At 42.6% G+C, this 20,356-nt stretch overlaps 1 protein-coding gene across 2 annotated transcripts in view; it reads right to left on the bottom strand.

Annotated features, from left to right (window-relative positions):
* Positions 1 to 20,356, bottom strand: part of C9H14orf180 (chromosome 9 C14orf180 homolog) — a 138,086-nt gene that overhangs the window by 19,966 nt on the left and 97,764 nt on the right. The window lies entirely within an intron of this gene.

The following is a 20,356-nucleotide window of genomic DNA, read 5'->3' as shown; positions in this document are numbered from 1 at the left end:
TCCTATTTCTCTCTTTCTATCTTCTTTATCTTTTCTCTCACTCTTCTACTTCTCACAAATTACAAAATACAGACTGCAGTTTCCGTAAGGCACTCTTCTATACAGCTTCGGTCATTAGTATAATTGGTATAGAGTGCATCATCTTTCTGTTTATTTAGCTTGGTCTCTCTTATCTATTTATGTATTAATCTCATTATTGACATGTTCACTATTATGTACCTTTTGCCGAAATTATTTTAATAAAGCTTCTTTGAACTGATGAAAAAATAGACCTCAAACGTGCACCTTAATGCGGGGTTCTGGAACATATCCTTGCAAAAAAAAGACCTTTGTCTGTACCCAGCTTATAATGCTTGATCAGTATACTGCAGTTTTAGAACATGGAGACCCCGTACATTCTGCCCGCTCATGACCCAAAGAAATGGTCCTCCTAAGCCATTAGCCATGTGGGGAGGAAGACATAATATGGGATAATGGTAACAATAGCTATCTTCATCAGAGATCAAACAGATTTATCAGTCTGTAGTTACACGGACTACTCTCAAATCTTTAACCGAACTATACACATGTGGTTACTCATTGCAGTGCTTTTATTCACTGAAAAATGTCTCTCAACTTTCATTTTTGGACTTTACTATAACTTTTGTTTTTTTGCTCAATATAAATGATCCCTTTTTCACAACAATAATTACTGAAGCCCTCTAGAGTCTGCCCATTGCTAATGCTTTACGTTAATAAAAATCAAATGAACAACAAAAATAATAGGATCAGGCATCATTAAACTTTGGTTAGCCCAGGTCTAAACTCAATAAATAAGCCTTCGCATCATTAAGAAATAGGCTAATTTAGGTTGGGGCTAGTACCAAGCTTGCCTGACTGAAAGAGTTTCTGGAATTTTCATGTCACTCACCTCTTTCCATCATAGTGTATTTTTTCTGTTTCCTTAAGGGCTATATCAGACTGGACGGCTGTCATAGTTATCGACTTCCCAATCAAAAGCAGGTTTGATATCAATACTTGCTAAATAGATAAGTTGTTTCCTCAAGGTTGTTTACTTTCCTGTAAGTAAGTATGGGGAAAGAATGTCCACCTGGAAGGAGAAGTCACCTGATGCCTGCAAGGATGGATTTGGGGACTTTAACCAGCTTACCCACAGGACTATGTTAGGTCTATCAAGGGCCAGTGGTGCTGGCCTCCTTTTACTACCTGAATAACAATTGGGGGAATGTACCTGTTGGGAGACCCTGGCTGCTTTCTCTAGAACATCTGTGGACTGGACCTTGGCTCTGCTGACACACAGGTGTCCTGCAAGCGGCCAGGAGCCTCTGGAACCTGGAGAGTGAAGCAGAAAGGATGTGCTGCTTGTTGGCTACAAAGAGTCTGCGCCTGTTACCCCCCACAATCAGGAGAAGAGTGTCAAAAGCCAGGCAAATCACAGACCTTGTGTGGGGAGTCCTATAAACCAAGTTCCCCATTAACAACACCTTTAGACTCCAACATATCTGAAGAGGATGCTCCTGGTGGCTAGTACTTGCCACCCAGGAGCAAAATGACACATTCTATGAGAGAATGATCCCTACATGGACCAGGTAGAGAATGAAGCATATGGCATTGGAGGACAGTTTTCCACAGGAAGGGCACAGCCACCAGTGTTAAAGGAGTCATCTTTTAAAATATTAGAAATCCCTCTTCCTGGCCTTTCCTGGCATATGTAGGGCCAGTGCAACAAAGGCTCCTCGGGCTGCAACAAGTGGATTTGCTAGGGCACATTCCCTGAATCCCGTGTTTGGGTGGCGTGTCACGCTGGCTTCTTGTCCTGCTGCCCAAAAGGAACACAGCCAGTGGAGGTAAACAGATTCTGTCTGTAGCTCCTTAGTCACGGACAGCTCCGATTTCATATTTACTGTCTCTCCTTTGTGCAGGGAATTTTAAGTGAAGGTGGAAGGTCTACACGCCTGGCACCACTGGCCAATCCTAGATCGACATAATCACTCTTCCCCTGTCCCAAGCCTCCTGCACAGCATTCTGGAACAATCCAATGTGGCAACTTCAAGTTGTTCCTGAAAACAGGTTCCCTGAAACATAAGCTCTGTAAATAGCTGACACCGCTACCTAATCCATTCATGCCCAAACCTCTTGTACTGGCTTTAGAGGTCTGGCCTTCCTCCTTTGTTTCTGTGGGCCTAGGCTGTCCCAGCCCATGAGCAATATGACAAGCTAATTAACAGATACAGATTTCCTCTGCATACCTTACTTTCCCTGGAACTGGGTGAAGCACTGGTAGGTGCTCTATTATGTGAGGAGGCCTCCAATCTTTCTACTGGTGAGCATTGTAATTAACTTGACACAGTTGTGGGAACCAACACCTGGAACCTGAATATGAGCTGAGCCAGGGAAATATGCCACATCCTAAAGTGTCATATGGAGTGCAGATATAATATTAGGGACTGTAAATCTACTCGGGTGCATGTGCAATTGTAGATTGTACCTTGCTGAATCCAGTAGGATTAAATGGAGCAACCCTGTACTTTAGTGCAGTTTTTACCTTTAACGGTAGTTCAGTGTAAGGACCATAGACTTTTAGTATGAACCAAACACCTATGTAATGAATTCTCCCTTACATTATAAGGCCTTCCCCAGGTCGGTACCAATCCCTGAAGAATTCATTCTGCAACAGTGTGCAGTGTGCAGATACCAGGCTGAGCAAGATGGCAGTGTCACATGAAAGCACATGTGAGTTCATGTGTGTCCAGCTCAGATCCTCATAGCCTATCTGCACAGCAGTAGCCTCATGTTAAAAGATAGATGCTGGTGGGCAGTCAGTCCATTTACTGTCAATTTATCGTGAATGGGGCTCAGGTACTGAGAGTTGTTCACATTTAAAACCCAAAACAGGGTAGTCAATTGCAAAAAGTCTAGGGGGACGAAGTTGGGGAAGTATGATTTTTTTGTTTAAATATTTTAGGTAGCCAGATTAATTAAATACTTTCATACCTTGTTCCCTCTTTTATATGTCAAATAACATTCAAATACTCCTATAACAGATCCTACATATTAAAGACTAGCTGCCCTCATCAAAGCGCTCTTCTGTACTGCTGTACCTTCAGAAAATAATATACTGTGAGTCTTGAACTAAATGAAGCACATCAGTTTTTTTTCTTGGAGCCTCAATAGAGAATCATCCCATTCAAGATTCTTGAAAAGTTTGTTAATCAGGAATTTGTTAAATTCATTGTGGCTAATGATATACTCAATTCTTCGCAGAATTGCTTCAAGAGTGGCAACAGCACAGAATCTGCTCTTATTGTGGCTGCTGACAGTATTTGCCACCAGGTTGATGGGGGCAGCCATTCTTGTGCTGCTTGATTTATTAGCAGCATTCAATACCGTTTTCCTTGTAGGCTCTAGTGTTCGGCCAATCAAAACTGGATTCCTGTCGTCATACTATGATTGGATGTAGCATACCTAATGCTCCAGTCATATGTCACCATTCACACTAATGCACCCATGTGATCTCAAAAGAATCGTGACTCTGTTCCCAGATATCGGTTGCCGCGCACACTCACTCCACAGCGTATCGCTTTCATTCCAGGAAGCCGCATTCGAAGGGGCAGACATCGGTCGCTTGACGTACAGCGTCTACGCGCATGCGCGCACTCGCCGATCCTGGAGGATCCTGCACTGGTAGCAGCTTTTGGGGAAAAAACGCCGTCCAAGACGCTGAGCTGGGCAAAGGACCCGCAGCGCGTAGAGGGTCCGAGGTGCCCAGCGAGAAGGACTTGAAAAGTCCGTGCGGTCCGTGAGGGGGAACCAATCATTGCCAGAGTTTGGCAGAGAAGTAGAAGCAGCGTTTGCAGGCACCTGGTACCAGCCCTTAATATGCCTATTTAATGCCTATTTAAACGTTGGTCTGTAGGTGTGCTCCCTGATACCAGCTGAGTAGAGCTGGAGACAGCACCTGAACAATTAATCTGCTGATGGTGGCAAGGGGTTGAAAGTGTGCAGCGGTAGACCGTGGAACAGATGTAAGTGCAGAGCAGTTTGCCCTATTTTATTTTTAAGATGTGAAAGAGCTGAAACTGCTTATTTCAACAACTGAGGTTATTACTTTTACCTATAAACGTCAGCGGCAGTTTTAAGTGTACAAGCGCTAAAATTGAGATTGGCAAAAGGATCCGTGTATCCCCAGTGGACATTGGGACGGGAAAGTAGCATCTAACCAGGCCATACCATTGGTGACCCGAGCCCGGAGGGGGTCTAACGAAGAAGAGAATCTAAAAAGATGGCACCGGCCAAAGTAAGAGCCCGTAAGACTATAAAAACAGGGAAAAAGACGGAGAATAACATTCCAGAGACTGGGGAAGGGAGTGGTGTAGGCAAATCAAAGGGGGTGCTGAGTGTGCCAGCTGGAAGGAAGAAACAAGCTACAAGAAATATACAATCCTTGTCATTAACGCCGAAATCAGCGAAGCCAAAAATAACAAGGGGTGGCTCATCAGTATCTAACTCGATTAAAGACTTCTTGGAAGACATTTTAAGGGGAAGGATGTGACTAATAAGGAGGCAAGTGCCGTGGCATACCTAACCTCTGAGGCCATGGGCAAGGGTGATTTAACCTCTCTAAATCAGACTATATTCAATTTATCTGGAGTTCCGCTGAATCCACGGTTGTCTTCTTCACCAAAAATGTTCCAGCAGTCACTTGAACGTGAAATTGAGGATGAAGGCGAAGATGTAACCATAAGCAGTAAAGAAATAAGTTCATAAGACTTAAATGGAACAATTACCCAAACTAAGGAGAATGTGGGTGTGGCCTGCTCTTTTGGTATAGGAAATGAACTATCGCACTCCCCACTGCATGGGTTTGAGGTTACAGGAACCTCGAGTACTTCCATGCTCGAGGTTATGTGGATCCTCCAAAAAAACCTGCAAGGCTTGCTAGAGGTCTCTGTATTAAATAATGATCTCTTAAAAACTCAAGGGGAGCAGTCTAAAGCAATTCTGGGTGAGCTGACTCAAATTAGAAGATTAATGGTGGTTTTAGTTAGACCGATTGGTGGAGATCAGGAGGGGTAGGTAGCAAAGAGGAGGAGGAGGAAGCCGGGTTAAGGGCTCCCAATGTAAAGAAAGAGGAACCTTCTGTATATATATCCAGGCAGCCAATGATTGCGATCAAATAGGGTGAGAGGAGACATTATATGAGTGGATTCCCAAGGTCAAGGAGAGGGGAGGTCACGCGCACAAAAAGGCGTTTAATAAAACATCATGTAAGGAAGCTGAGTAGAGGGAAAAGAGAAAAGATGGAACAAGAAGGTAAAAAGAGGGAAAAATGCAAAGACCAAAGGAGAATAAGGTAAAGCCCCTAGTGGAAAGTGAAGAACATTGGAAAAGATCAGAAAGACCAAAGATCAGTAAAAGTGGTCTGGCACCTATAATGACTGAGATGGAGGGGAAAGAGGGGGAAAGTACAGAAAGGAGGACAATGATACAAGCAAGATTTGGAATTCCTAGATGCAGCAAGGCCCCTATAGAAAAAGATGAAGGAGATTATATAATAAACAGAAGGGAACCTAGTTTAAAGGGGGATACCTATGGTGTAAGGTGAGAATGTACCCCGGATCTATGGGTTTTCCTAGAACCTGATAGTAATGGCAAAGGCGGGAAAAAAGTTAGAAAACTAAACCCATTAAATCGATCTCAACTTCTATTCTCTATGGCAAAATGTGCAAGTCTCAGCAGTATTGGCACAGAGGACCTTAGAGAAGTAGGGTTTGTTACAAGTAGCACAGAGGGTGATGTGACCAAGGTCCTTTTTTACTCTGCCTGGGTGAAAGATGCGGTGGAAAAAGCTAAAAATTAGCTGCAAAAGGAGGGGATTAGATTGGTAAGAAAGGAGGAAATACAGGGACAGTATTTCCTGACGAACCATGCTGGCCTAGAGTTATGGCAGATAAGGTTAATTAACTCAAATTGGAATAAAAAGCAGGACCTTGCAATAACTATAACTGACAGGGAATTTGCAAGATATGAAAAAGATATATTTGCCGGATATAGGTATAACGCCCTAGCATCCCCAGAATTTAGGGAGTATGAAGAGGAGGGATTTTTGAGTGAAATCGACTAGGAGCATGGGCCGTCACACAGCCTTTCAGTCCTATCATGGAATATAAATGGCTATAAGAAAATATCGGATTGAGTTTGATAAAATTATAAAGAGTAATGACATTGTGTGCCTACAGGAGACGTGGCTGTGTGACGATATCCTAGAAACCTTAGTTGCAGAAGGATTTGGCCAATACTCCAAAGCAGCAAAGAAAAATAACCTGGGGAGGCCATTGGGGGGTCAACTAACGCTGTTCTCCTCACAGATAGCTAGGAAGATTGAAAAGCTAAAACTACTTTGTGAGTGGGCATTAGGCTGCAGGGTTCTATTGTAGAAGATAGATCCCCGTTACGATGGAATATGTATCATAAATGTATATATACAGAAGGGAAAGGATCACGAATATAAGGTGAACTTGGGAAAATTGAAAGAAGATTTAGAGTCCGTTAATGTATAGCATCAGAAGGATTTAGTATTGGTGGTAGGTGATTTCAATCATAGATTAGATCCCCGAAGGGTGGATAGTTGGTACAAAGAATTTTTAGAATCCTATAATATTGAAGTGGCCATCTTTCCAAGAGGTGAGATCTCACCGCAGAACGAGACTTTTACTCAGTTGATAGGGTCACTGGACATGGTATGTGCAAATGGGAGATTGCAGCTAGATCGGCCAGCGGGACGGACTTTTGTGAGGGGCCAGCAACTCTGCCCAATAGATTATGTGTTTTGCCAGGCCTGATGCTGTGATCTAATTAAAAACTTTGAGGTGCTGAAAATGACTGGTAGTGACCATTTTCCTTTGAGGGTAGAACTACACACACCAAGAAGTAAAAATAGAGAAAGGGCTCTGCAGGTACACGTGGACTATCCAAAACGGTTAACAACTTGTATAACAGATGAATATATTGAAAAGTTAAAGCTAATCCAGCAGACAATCTCAACTGAAGAAATTCAACTTAAAGTTGGAATTTCTTGGTTTGAATCTACCATAGGTAAGTTGGCGGACTCTCTAAAGAAGAAATTTAAGGCAAAAAAGTCAGGGCTGGGGAGCCATAGTGCTAATAAAAATAAGAAGACCTGGTTTGACAAAGATTGCAGGGTAGCCAAGGCACAGATAAGACAGAAGGAGAGAAGGTTAAGGGCTATGTTTAAGGTGGACTTACATCAGTCACTCCAGCAACTAAGGTCAAAATATAAAACACTAATGCGGAACAAAAAAAGAATTTATAAAGATAAGTGTTGGGCAAATATGTTGGAGGTAATTGAAACCAGAGATGTTAAAGGTTTTTGGAAATTAGTCCAAGAAAGTGTGGGTAGGAAAATAGGTTCCTTGGACTGTAGGGTCCCTGAAGATGACTGGGTGGGTTACATGGGAGAGATCTATGGGAAATGGCCGACACAAGAAGTGCCAAGGATCCAAAACTGGCCACAGGTGAGGGATGACATAAAGGAATACTTTACCCCAAGATATATAAAAAAAATCATAGCAAGCTTGAATCTTACCCGTGCTTCCGGCAGTGATAATAAAAACGAGACCAGAATGGTGGGCTGAGCTTTTTGCAAAGATGTTCAAAGTAATCTTGGAAACGGGGATTGTACCAGAAAGTTGGAAGGGTGGAATTATAAGGCCAATACATAAAAAGGGTGATCATAAAATATGAAAAATTATAGGTTGATACATTTCCTAGATATTGGGGAAAAAGTCTTTGCAAAAGCCATACTGGATTTATTAAAAGACTGGGCAGAGGAAAATCAGATGATCCCCCCGGAAAAGGGGGTTTTACAGCTGGCCATTACACAATTGACCATTGCTTTGCTCCTAGGGCCATAGCACGGAAGTCGTCAGAAATACGGGGAAGTTTATTTTGTTATTTTGTAGACTTCCGCACAGCCTTCGGGAGCTGTTGTGGGAGGCCCTAATTAGATATGGAATCCCAAATGATCTGCTACATCTGATCTAAATGCTCCATACTAAAAACTGGGCCCAGATAATTTTAGATATAGATGGTAGCCTATCTGGGAAAATAGAGATTGGAAATGGGCTGCGGCAAGGATGTGTATTGGCTCCCCTGCTGTTTTCCTTGTTCTTAGCAGATTTGCCATTGACCTTGGGGAATGCCATTGGGGCAAGCCTAAAACAATTCGGTAAGCATATTGCATGCTTACTTTATGCCGACGATCTGGTGATTATGGACCAGACCGAAAATGGCCTGCAAAGGAAACTGAATATTTTTAAGATTATTGTTTCAGGAAAAAACGTGTGATTAATATGGATAAGACCAAAACCCTGAGCTTTCGCCAGAGGAAAACTGGGTTCTCATGGTTGATAGGGACAGAGAAAGTGGAATCGGTTACTGAATACAGATACTTGGGGCTATGGTTTGAGAAAAGTATGAAATGGAACACTCACCTAGAGGCGTCAAAACTAAGAACCTCTGCATCGTTTAGCAGCCTGAAATTGTTTAATAAAGCCTATGGCGCAATGACAGATGGACCAGTGCTAAAAGCTTATTCGGCCATCGTACCCCCGCGATTTCTGTATGTCGCAGAATTGTTATATTTAAGCAGCAAGGAAGACTGGGATGTTGAGGAAAATAAAAACCTAAAAATGTTATTTACACTTCCCTTGTCAGCAATGGTCCAGGCTGTAAGAATGGAATTAAGATTGACTTCATGGGGTATTCTAGCCGGTATGGCCCTACTTCCCTTCTGGCAACGCCTAGAAGTAGGCGAAAACATAAAATATCTCAATGGTGTAAAAACAAAATACAGAATCGTGAACTAAAATGGGCAAGAGAAATTAGGGCGATTATGACAAAGCGATGTTTTAGGATTGAGGTTAATGTGTGCCCCACTATCTCTGTGGTTAACATTGATAAGAAGATACTTAGGTCGTTGGGGAAGGAAATATCTCATGCACAGGACCGAAATTATGACTGCTGCATGGAAAAATTATCAATGCTTCCCCTACATTGATAGGTTACCTCATTGCCGAATACGGAGTGAGGTTTTGAGGGTAAGGATTGGGGTGAACCCTTGTTATATAAACAAATTGGTAAAGTGTGCAATGATTGATAAGACGGGAAGATGCACCTGTACTTTGGGAACCCAATGTGATCTGCTACATATTTTAATAGATTGTCAGAAGTTCCTGGATTTATGAATTATGTTCTTAAAACCAATATTTAAGAAATATGTGATTAAAACAAGGGTCCAGGCTGTGACCTTGATGACTGAAATGACCCATTTAGAGATTGCCGTTGCTATTGGGAAATTTATGCAAAGAGTGAAGGCATTTTTTTTATACCTTTTAATGAGTTTTAGCAAACAGTTTACCCAGAATTTAGGTAACAGTGGGTTTTTATATTGAGTATGTTTTTAGGATGTATTTTAGCGTGTTTAATGAAATGTTCCTTTAGATGTATTTTTACTAAGATATGTATTGTTTGTGGCCCAAATGGTCCGAATAAACGTGAAATAAATTGAATTGATCTCAAAAGTTTCCACACACCCCTGCAGGACTCGTTGGGCAAGCTCTATTCTTCGGCCAATAAAAAGAAAGTGAATTCCTGCTGTCATACTATGATTGGATGAAGTGTACCTAATATTCCAATCATATGTCAACATACACATTAGCACACTCATGTCATCTCAAAACAGTCTATTGGTGAGCGCCAGACCTGCCGTGCGGAGGCAGCGTGTGTAGCCAGAGAGAGCAGGCACTTTCAGGGGCAGAGTAAAAGTGCTCCCGGAGCAGGACTGGACTTGGGTGCCCTCGCATCTGGAGACTTGGAAGGACGAGTGAGGCACAACGAGAGGAAAGCTATCAGAGAGCAGCTGTCTGTTGTTTACAATAACACCCGGAGCCCCATCATCTCTTCTCTCTGGGGCAGGTCCATGGCCATGCACAGACTGGCTACAGTGCAGGAGCTAAGGCATCTGAACTGCTCCAGGAGGTATGATGAACACGCCGTGGTACCCCACACTTCATCACTCCCCCTCCCTGTAATGGTGTTCTGGACACTTTGATCCATGTCAAAAACATGATTTTGCAAAGCAATAAATCCTGAGAGGAGAACTTGCAGGAAGTCATGAGTGTCATCACGCCCTGATCCTGACCATGTTGGTAGCCTTTAATGGTCAGAGCTGACCCCAACCTGGTGCCAGAATTAAGGTAAGTAGCGCATCGATCAATTCGGTTGATGTGTAATAATACATTGATGAGCAGTGGGATGCATTGCTGGGGAGTCCTGCACCGAGGAGGGGGAGGTGTGGGTGAAGGATCTGAGAGCCCTAATAGCTGGTTCATTTCTTCAGAGCACACAGGTGGGACTTGAACATGAACTTTTGGGTGAGGGCTTATTTCTGTAGCGCCTACCTCAAACATTATCAATGCGCTATAGCAGGGGGTGGTACTGCGTAGATTAAGAAGTAGTGTTGAATAAAGTGAGAAGGCAAATGGCAGTACGCGCTGGTGTTTGGTGAGAAGCCCTTAAAATTGACTTTTTCGCCTCAACAGTATTTCACGAATTTCTTGGATCTGGCCCGAAGGTGAAGCCTTTTGACCCAGTGGTTTTTATCAATGGCTTCACTCTTGGACCCAGCGCCTCTCAACTCTCTTCACCGCCCTCTCCTATCACTCCAAGACTACTAAGAGACAGGGCTCCACAAAAGGGGTTGCGCCAAATCAAATTGGCACTGTTACCATAAGAAAATCAATGCATGTGTTTGATGTTTTCATGAATGTGAAAGATCGTGCAGGCATTTAATCCAGCTATTCCTAATGGATTTTATGTACTTTTGGCAAATGTTCCCCTTTTGTGGGGGTGGCTCAGCACTATTCCTCCCACTTGCGGAACTCCACAGAATTCTGTGGAGTTTTTTGGTAACTCCTTAAAATTCCACAAAGTCAAACTCTGTGAGCTCCGCCCAGGCCTAGTTTTTTAAAGCTTTACATCAGAAAGGCTCCCGCCAACTTAAATCCCTTTTTCAGTGGTAATCTTCGAGTAGATAGTTGGAGGCCAGATGTAGTTCAAATAAAATTTGCGAATCCTTAATAGCGAATTTTACTGATTCGCTATTATGGACTCGCAAAATTGAATGTAGGTAGGAATCGCTAAAATATTAGCGATTCCTTAATATTCCTTAATAACGAATCGCAAATTGAGATTCGCTAATAAGGAATGCCGACCTATTCATTCCTATGGGCTAGGAGGCCCATCGGAATGAATGGGAAGATATTCACTATTTGCGATTAGCTATTAAAGAATCGCAAATAGCGGGCACTGTTTCAAGGGTGCCAGGGTGTCAAAAGGACACCCTGTTGCACCCCCGAAATATGCATGTGTGCACATGTGGCGCACATACTTGCCCTAAGGGCATGAATATGTGCCACTTGGCACTTTAAAAAAAGCAAAAAAGTTCTTTTTTAAAGGAAATCACTAATTTTGCGATTCCTTAAATGCAAGAGCAAAATAAGGAATAACGATTTTGCGATTCCTTATTTTGCTAGTAGGTTTAAACTCACCTACATTGCTCGCAGCCAAATAGCGCCTGGTATTTGGCCACCTACTTCTGGCCCTTTGATCTGTTCCTATCGCAAGCAATTACTAGTTCCCAGATTCCACAGGGCCAGATGTGCAGGCCGATCCATTTCAGTGGCTGCAGCCAAACTGTGGAATACCCTGCCTACCTACACCTCAGAAGCGAATTCTTTTGCTGCTTTAAAAAAAAACTCCTGATAACCTGGCTTTTTTCTCTCCATCTTCCTTAGTCATCGAGTTCTTTTCTGTTTGTTTGGTACTGGGTGCTCTCTGCTAGCGCTTTGACACCTTTTAGTATAGTGCTCGTTATAAGTTCCAATAACATTACACAACATAACATAGCATAACACAACACAACATAATAGAACATAACATAACATAACATAACATGGACATTCTGACGGCACATATCAAAATAGGGTTTTTCGGGAAGAAGCTGTAGACTACAAAGACTTCCTGATGAAGAGCATGGTGAATAATTTAAAAAGACATCAAAATGATTGCGCTCAAACAAACGTGTCCTTACATCAAAGATGACTATAAGCAACAGAATGTGAAGACATAAAAAAGAGGACAATAGGACCACAGCTGGCCTTCTAACTCATATTCGGGTGGGTGGTTGGGTGACGCTTTGAACAGGAGCACAAAAGGAAAACACAATGGAGGTAGAAGATATCACAATCAATACCCTAAAGCACCAGCACCCCAGCAAATGTTACACTTACCAGGCCCCTATGACCATTCACCCAAGATGCCCGCTGCCCCTTTTTGCCAGGAAAACCATCTGTTTTTTTCAGAAGAGGAGGATCGAGGGGAGACGTTGTAACTGAGGTGAGAAACAAGTTTACTGGGAATTACCAGTACAAGAAGGGGTGAAGACATAGAGCAAGATCAGGGAACCCCAGCACTGGACGAGCAGTCAATGGACTTGGTGGTGAACCTCACCATAAAACAGATGACCATAGAGGAACATCTGGTCCTCAACAAGGATCTGGGTATTGTTCCAACTAGCCGTGCTGAAATGTTCAAACTATGATGTGAATTAGCAGAATTCTTCTAGAAGATCGTAATAAAAGCTTTCTTTAAAATGAACCTGAACCTATATCAGACAAATGCCATACTAACTCGAAAAGAAATTGCCACTTTAATCCACCTCCAGCAACAATCACGCCATTGGTACTAGCCATTTAAGAGGCAGTAATAAAAGACATTGAAGGCTTTGATATCAGATAAGTGAGATATCAGAATTTCACAACGAAAGAGAGAGGCACTCTAGAACCTTTAAAAAAGACCCCCACTTGGTTATCAAGCAAGCTGACAAAGGCAGTGCCGTTGTAATTCAGATCGAATCAGACTAAACGAAGCATTCCTTACTCTATTGAGAGATCTTAGTAGCTACAAAATATTACAAAATGATCCCACAGAGGAATTACAATGAGAAACTGCAACTGTAGATCAAGCCAACCACGAGGGGTGGATTACAAGGAAGGAGGTTAAATCTCTCACCACTGTGAAACATAGACACCCCTATTTTTCAAATTTCCCAAAATCAATAAACAGACAACTTCTCCACCAAGTTACCCTATAGTGTCTGGAATCAGTTCCAAGTTTGAGCCACTATCCCTGTTTCTTGATCGGTTGCTGAGGCCACTTGTTAGGGAAATGAGGTTCTATGGTAAAGATACAAAACATCTAACTAACATAATTTCAGGGCTTGACTATGACACCAGAACAGAGCTTATGATGTGCTTGGATGTTGAATCATTCTATATGAGTATCCCTCAAGAGGAGAGCCTAAGAGTCATCAAAAACCTCTGTAAAAGAATGCCTCACAAAGCCCCTGTTAACTGGATCATGTGGCTAGCTAAACTAGCCCCAAACAGAAACTGTTATAGATTTATGGACATCATTTACCTACATCAGCAAGGCACTTCAATGCAATGCAATTGCCACCAACATTGCCTGTCGATATGTACAATGGTTCGAACAACTACATATATGGGACAACAACCCCTATAAATAAGAAATACTAGTATAGCATTGATACTTTGACAATGTGTTCATTAACTGGCATGGTGACACAGAGTAGGTTGCACAGTTTGTAGATTGCCCTTTTAATCAGAATCAGTTTCAGAGGTTCGTTATGACTATCAACAACAGTGAGATATCATTTGTAGATGTAAGGATTGAAGCAGAAGGGGTTGACTGTACACTAATCTGTACTCGAAACCCACGGATAGAAAGAACCTTCGTCATTTTGACAGTGCACGCTCCGTGCTCTCAGGGGGAATTTCTCAGATGGACAATTTCTCCATCTGATATACTCACTATTAAACTAACAGGCAGCACTAACCTAGTAGATTGATTCAGAAAGCTAACAACAGGACAAGGAAAAATCATAGAGAGGCTCTTCTACTAAACATAAACAAAGAAGAGAAGAAAGACCACATCTGTCTGAGCATGTATAGTAACATCTCTAATCAGGTCAAAAACGTTATTACAGAATAGTGGAGGATACTAACATGCAACCAATTGGCCCTTGAAAAGCCCTTATTTTCTTTCACAAGGAACACCAGTTTCAGGGACCTCAGAGTCCACATGAGACCGAGAAGAAACATCACCCAAAGCCGAAACACCCTTTTGGGGCCTCCTAGGGTCATTGGCCATTTCCTGTGTGGACAGTGTTTCGTATCTCCTGTGACAAAATATACAACAACTGTTGATCTAGGCTTAACCACAGCATGGGAATAGATAAACAATACAAATTGTGATTCTAGCAATGTGATATACCTCAAAACCCTTGTAAGCTGCAGTATATAGGCATGGCATCAACAACATTAAGGCAAGGATTAGTGAACATCAAAGCAATGTTATCTGCCAAATATTCTTGACCAAACTTACCATGCACTATGAGGAGAAAGGACACCTTTATTGGACCATAATTGAGAAGATAATAACCAGTAATGATGTATCAAGAACCCTGCTGGAGCAAGAACAACAATCAGAGAGCAGACTGGCTCCCATAAACACAGCCTAAATGATGATACCCCCTGAAACCAGCTAAATTCTGCACAGTAAACTATTTAGAGCACCTGTCATAGACGCCTCATCACACTGGAATCAGATGAATACATAACCAGGAGGCACAAGGCCCATTTAAGGTTATATGTTTATACAATTGTATGTATCCAAGCCTAGCCTGTAATTTATAGATTTCAAAAACTTTGTTACAGGCAGTCCAGACTGTGATTAATTGTGAATACAACAAAGATTTTAGAGAACTCTTCTACTGGCAGCCCACAATTTGATGTGTTGGTGAGTCTACCAAACAGGCAATTGCCAGACTGCTTTTCCCATGAGCACTTCGGTTGTGTTTTTGACTTTGTTGATGACAAAACGGCACTGGGTAACATGCAGTCAGATTTCTGATTCAAAGGTATCCGTTATGGCAGGACTACATTTCCCATGAGTACTCAGGTCACCTTTTGATGGCGATGACAACAACCCATCACTACACCCCTGCGCACTTCCTGGAAGAGACTGTCAGAGTCTCTCCACATTAGTCGAAGCCAGAAGTAGAAAGGGGTTAAGTAAGGTCTCCAGGCGATATGGCACCCTTGACAAGGTAAGCAGCGACCAGTTGTGCAGTAGCCTGGCTCTCTAAGGCTCGAATTACATTCCTTACTAATAATTTCTATTGGTCTTTTCTTTACTCTGTTTATTTTTTTACTTTTGTTTGTGGCTGTCTCTTAACCTTGTGATTTTGTAATAACAGTGTGTGACTATACGCCCATCTCCTCCCTCCTCCTATGCTCTCACAAGAGTTTCTCATATCGAGTAAGAACCTTTGAATGGTTTTTATACTCACTCACATATATGCTTTTCACAAATTGTCTCTGTCCTTATGTGGGTTCTGTTCACAAGGGTTACAGTCATCAGACCAAGATTTTGGCATGAATCAGTGTGCGTTATCACAGCATGTATCCTAGTTATATTACACAAAGAGGATGTTTGTGTGCTATGCTCCATGAACACCATTTTACCTGCACAGCTACTATTGGCAAATTTAATGTCTGAGCTCACCCATGTTTGTATATTTGATGATTTTGTTCTTCCAAAACAGAAATCAAGAAAAAATTCCTCCTACAGATTGCACCAGTAAGCAGGATATGCATGAAATATTTGTTGCATTTTTCTTTTCCCCCTCTGACACAGAGAGATAAACAGAAACTAGATCGTGGAGCATGGTTTTTTCCTGATGAAGGCTCTGGACCCTGAGAGGCCATCACTTTAAAGGGCTGAAACTTGTTGGCAGGGTAATATAGGCATTATACCTCAATCATACGTCATCAATCAATATTAAAGGGATATCTTGGCTGCTAAAAGTATTTTTATTCTTTGTAGACCCCAGCTGTAATTATATCTAAAGTGCTCCCTAAAAACTAGTCAAGGCCATCCTTATTTATAGGGACTATGATAAGACCAAATGATAGTGTCTGCAAGGGTATAAAGGAAAAGCTATTCATCTATCCAGAAAGTAGGATGCTACTCATTAAACATTAGTCTGTTTTAATGTCTCTGGGTGTGGGATACTGTTAGACCTGTCATCCTTAGGGTTGCCTTTCCCTAATGCTTTGCCCTTTGCCTCTAATTTTAGTTGATTTTTATGTTTGCCTTAGGACTCTGAGCACTTTATCACTGCTAACCAGAGCTGAAGTGAATGTGCTTCTAACCTAAACATGGTGACATTGGTGTGTACCTGATTGGCATATGTATTGTACTGGTCAGTCCCTCCCTTATAAAGTGGTGTACCATATACCCAGGGCCTGTACTTCAAATGCTACCAGTGGGCTGTAGCACTGATTATGCCACCCACAGAAGTAGCCGTTCAAATCTGTCTCTGGCCTGCACTGTAGTTCATGTGTATACAGTTTACAGTCATCTCGACTTGGCATTTACAACTACCTGCCATGCCTTAGACTGCCCTTTTATTACATACTAGCTGTACCCTGCCACGAGTTGCTGTGGCTCAGTGTGGTTAAATGGAAGAGAAAGAAAAGAGTAAGCGCACGTTTCTAATATGTTTAATTTCACAATGCTTGTGGGCACACAATATGTTTTTGTGACTATTGTCACATTGTGTATATATAAATATGCGCTAATGTTGCAAAGTGAACCAACTCCTCCCCCCTCCCTCCATCCACTTCCCGGTCTGCCATCCTGACCCCAACTGTTCATCCTAATATATGTAGACTATTGTCTCTATGCGTCCTTTCTTAATGTTACAAAGTGAACCAACTCCTCCCCCCTCCCTCCACCCTCTTTCTGGTCTTCCATACTCACACCAACTGTCCATCCTAATATATGTAGACTATTGTCTCTATGCGTCCCTTGTAGTTGTTGCGCAAAAACCGAATCGATAGGATCTGTTCGGCCTTTCGCTTAAAAACACGCGCGTATTCGAATCCAACGTTGTGTATCTATAAACACGAGTTAATGGTGCAAAGTGAACCTACTCCTCCCCCCTCCCTCCACCCACTTCCCGGTCTGCCATCCTGACACCAACTGTCCATCCTAATATATGTAGACTATTGTCTCTATGCGTCCTTTCTTAATGTTGCAAAGTGAACCAACTCCTCCCTCCTCCCTCCACCCACTTCCCGGTCTGCCATCCTGACACCGACTGTCCATCCTAATATATGTCGACTATTGTCTCTATGCGTCCCTTGTAGTTTCTGTGCAGCAACCAAATCAATAGGGTCTGTTCGGTCTTTCAATTAAAAATATGAGTGTATTGGACACATGCGTATTCTGATCCCACGTTGTGTATATATAAACATGCGCTTAATCGAATCCAATGTTGTGTCAACATTTCAAATCAATCGATGAAGAACTTTCAGAGGTTTATGATTTTGAACAAAGGAACATTGAAATTTTTATGTGTCTGTTCGGGCTTTCGATTAAAAACACGCGCATTTTCGACACGCGCTTATTGGAATCCAACATTGTGTATATAAAAACACGGCCCTATTCAAATCCAACGTTGTGTCAAAATTTCAAAGCAATCGGTGAAGAAATTTCAGAGATTTGCGATTTTGAACAAATGAACATTTACATTTTTATTCATATAAAAAGATAGAGTTACAGATATGTGGCAACATTTAAAAAAACAATCACGCTTTGAAAAGGGTCCCCGGTGGGCCAGGTCCTGGGAGTATTTGTTAAAAAAAGGAGGGGAGCACACAGGGCCACCCTGCTGAGACTCTCTGAGCCTCTGGGATTACCACCTCCCTAGGGCTTTATTTAATTAAGGGAGAGGGCCGCATTGACCTCCTCCTAGGCTGTTGGAAGACGAGGGGATCACCACCTCTCCAGGGCTCATAGATTAAAAGTGATGAAGGCAGCACAGACCACCCACATCCCGGGAACAACCACCACCTCCCTGGCCATCAGGACCACCCCTTACCCCGGTGACCACCATCTATCAGTGGAAAACTTGATTATGATGCGGAGGACTGCATGGACCCCGCGCCCCGGGGACCACCACCTCTCTGGAGCAAAGATAGACTTAGAAGTGGGAGGAGAGCTTCAGAAAGAAGCATAACACTTTAGATAACATAATGGTCCATTAGACTATTGTAGAGAAATATGTTTAATCTGGGATATGTTCATCTCTACGGCATTTATTGATTTCTACACAGCATTTGATAAAGTGGACCGGAAAACGTTGTGGAGAAAGCTTCTTCTAGTGGGTGTCCTTCATCATCTTCTGGGGCTCATTATGGAGTTGCATTTGGACACATGATGTCAAATTTTGATGGGAGGATCACATGGATTATCATTTTGTAGAACCAGAACACATAATGGGCTTAAGCAGGGCTATCTGTTGGCCCCTCTCTTGATTTCTATATATATATCTGATTCCCCGGGTGCCTTAAATTCCGTGAGGGGGGATGCGTGAGAGTTGGAACAATGTCTTTTGGCTCTCTATTATATGACGGTGATATGGTCAGTTCTGATTAACAGCTATGGGTTTGCAATGCCGCTTGGAGGCCCTTGTTAAATACGCTGAAGCTCACTTCTTGAAAATAAATATTGCTAAAAGTAAGATCTTGGGGGCAGATTTATGAGGCCCTTGCGCCACGTTTACGCTGCTGTTGCGTCACGCAAGGCGGCGTAAACGTGGCGCATCCCTACAACCGATTTACAACGTGACGCATCTAGGCAGATGTGTCACGTTGTAAAGCCCTGCGCCGTTTGTGGGCGTTCCGGCGCAGGGTGGGCGTTCCGGGGCAGGTGCACCTCGCAAAAGTGGCTGAGTGAAATCTATAAGATTTCACACAGTTACTTTCAGGCCAATGCTGCGTCAAAACCCTGCGCCTGCTTGAAGCAGGCGTAGGTCTTGACGCAGCATTGCAAAGATGGGGCACCCCCGAGCCTTGCTGGAGCTGCGTCGCGCTTGCGACGCAACTCCAGCAATGCGCCACCTTAACGGCACAGATGCGTCACGCATCTGTGCCGTTTTTGCCCCATGGTGCGCCGCATTGTAAATGCGGCGCACCATGGGTGGCGGAGCAGCGGCGCAAGATAACTGGCGCATCCCTGGGGATGCGCCAGTTATCATAAATCTGCCCCTTGATATTTTGTAAGAAAGGGATTTGAGTAAAGAGGTACTTCCAGAGATGGCTGTGTTCTGCAAAACATGAATAGGTTGATTTCTATCTATACCTCAGAAAGGTCTTTTCAAAAACTGAAGGATCCAGAACACATAAAGCTCAGTGCTAGCAGGGCCTTTTCCCAGGCTAGTGCACTGCACAGATTCAACCGAATCTGTGGGAGATGCCATTTTGGGCATGTCTTGTCCGTTTTAGGGTCAAAATTCCTCCCTCCTTGACCTATGCCTCAGAGGTGCTAGCCATGAGTTATTGTCTCTCTCTTGATAAGACTGAAGGTTGAATTTAGTGCCAAATTTGCAATTTAAACACTTTGGATGCCCCCCATGTTTTAAGCTTGAATTTGGTTTAGTTTCCGCTTATATCTTGTCTTTGGCAGCAGTTTTGAGGTGGGGCAATTCTCTCCTCTGGGGGGATGAGGGAACACTTAGGGCCACCTTGAGAGCCAAAATCTTCCTCCAGCTGAAAGAGCAGCCAACATTTTTTAGGTCCTATAGGCAACCAAATTATGCATTGGGACTTATCTGAAACATCAATTCCCCTACGTTAAAGCCCGCATTGAAGGAGTATATAAAGAATTCTGTGTCCACCATCAATTTAGCTAGAGACATTGCCTTAAGTCAGTCAAAGTCACAAAAGAAGATGGGAGTGGCTTGGGGAATAAACCACAGTCTTATTTAACATGGAACCTGCCTCACGGGGTCAGAAGGCTGATGCTTTTTCTGAGACTGCATTTGTTGCCCTTAAAAGTAATTACTGGGATTTCGGACAAAAGTCCAAAAGAAAAGAGAATCTGTGAGTTGTGTCACCTACAACTGCAAGATATTAATCCTGTGATATTTGTATGTCCGGAGTTGAAAAAGGCTAGGTGTAATTTTTACGCCCTTTATTCCTCAAATTTAACATTCACTCTGCCCTTGAGACTTGCTTTTTTATTTTTCCCCCTCCAAATGAAATGGCTTGTAATAGGATTGCTCTCTTTTAAAAAAAACTTTTCTGGGTATCTACTAGGAATTGTAATGTTGTTTTTAATGTAT

This window comes from Lissotriton helveticus, chromosome 9, assembly GCF_964261635.1.
Source record: "Lissotriton helveticus chromosome 9, aLisHel1.1, whole genome shotgun sequence".
Classification (NCBI taxonomy): Eukaryota; Metazoa; Chordata; class Amphibia; order Caudata; family Salamandridae; genus Lissotriton; species Lissotriton helveticus.
The sequence above is the reverse complement of the archived record's forward strand: the minus strand, read 5'-3'. Positions and strand labels throughout refer to the sequence as shown.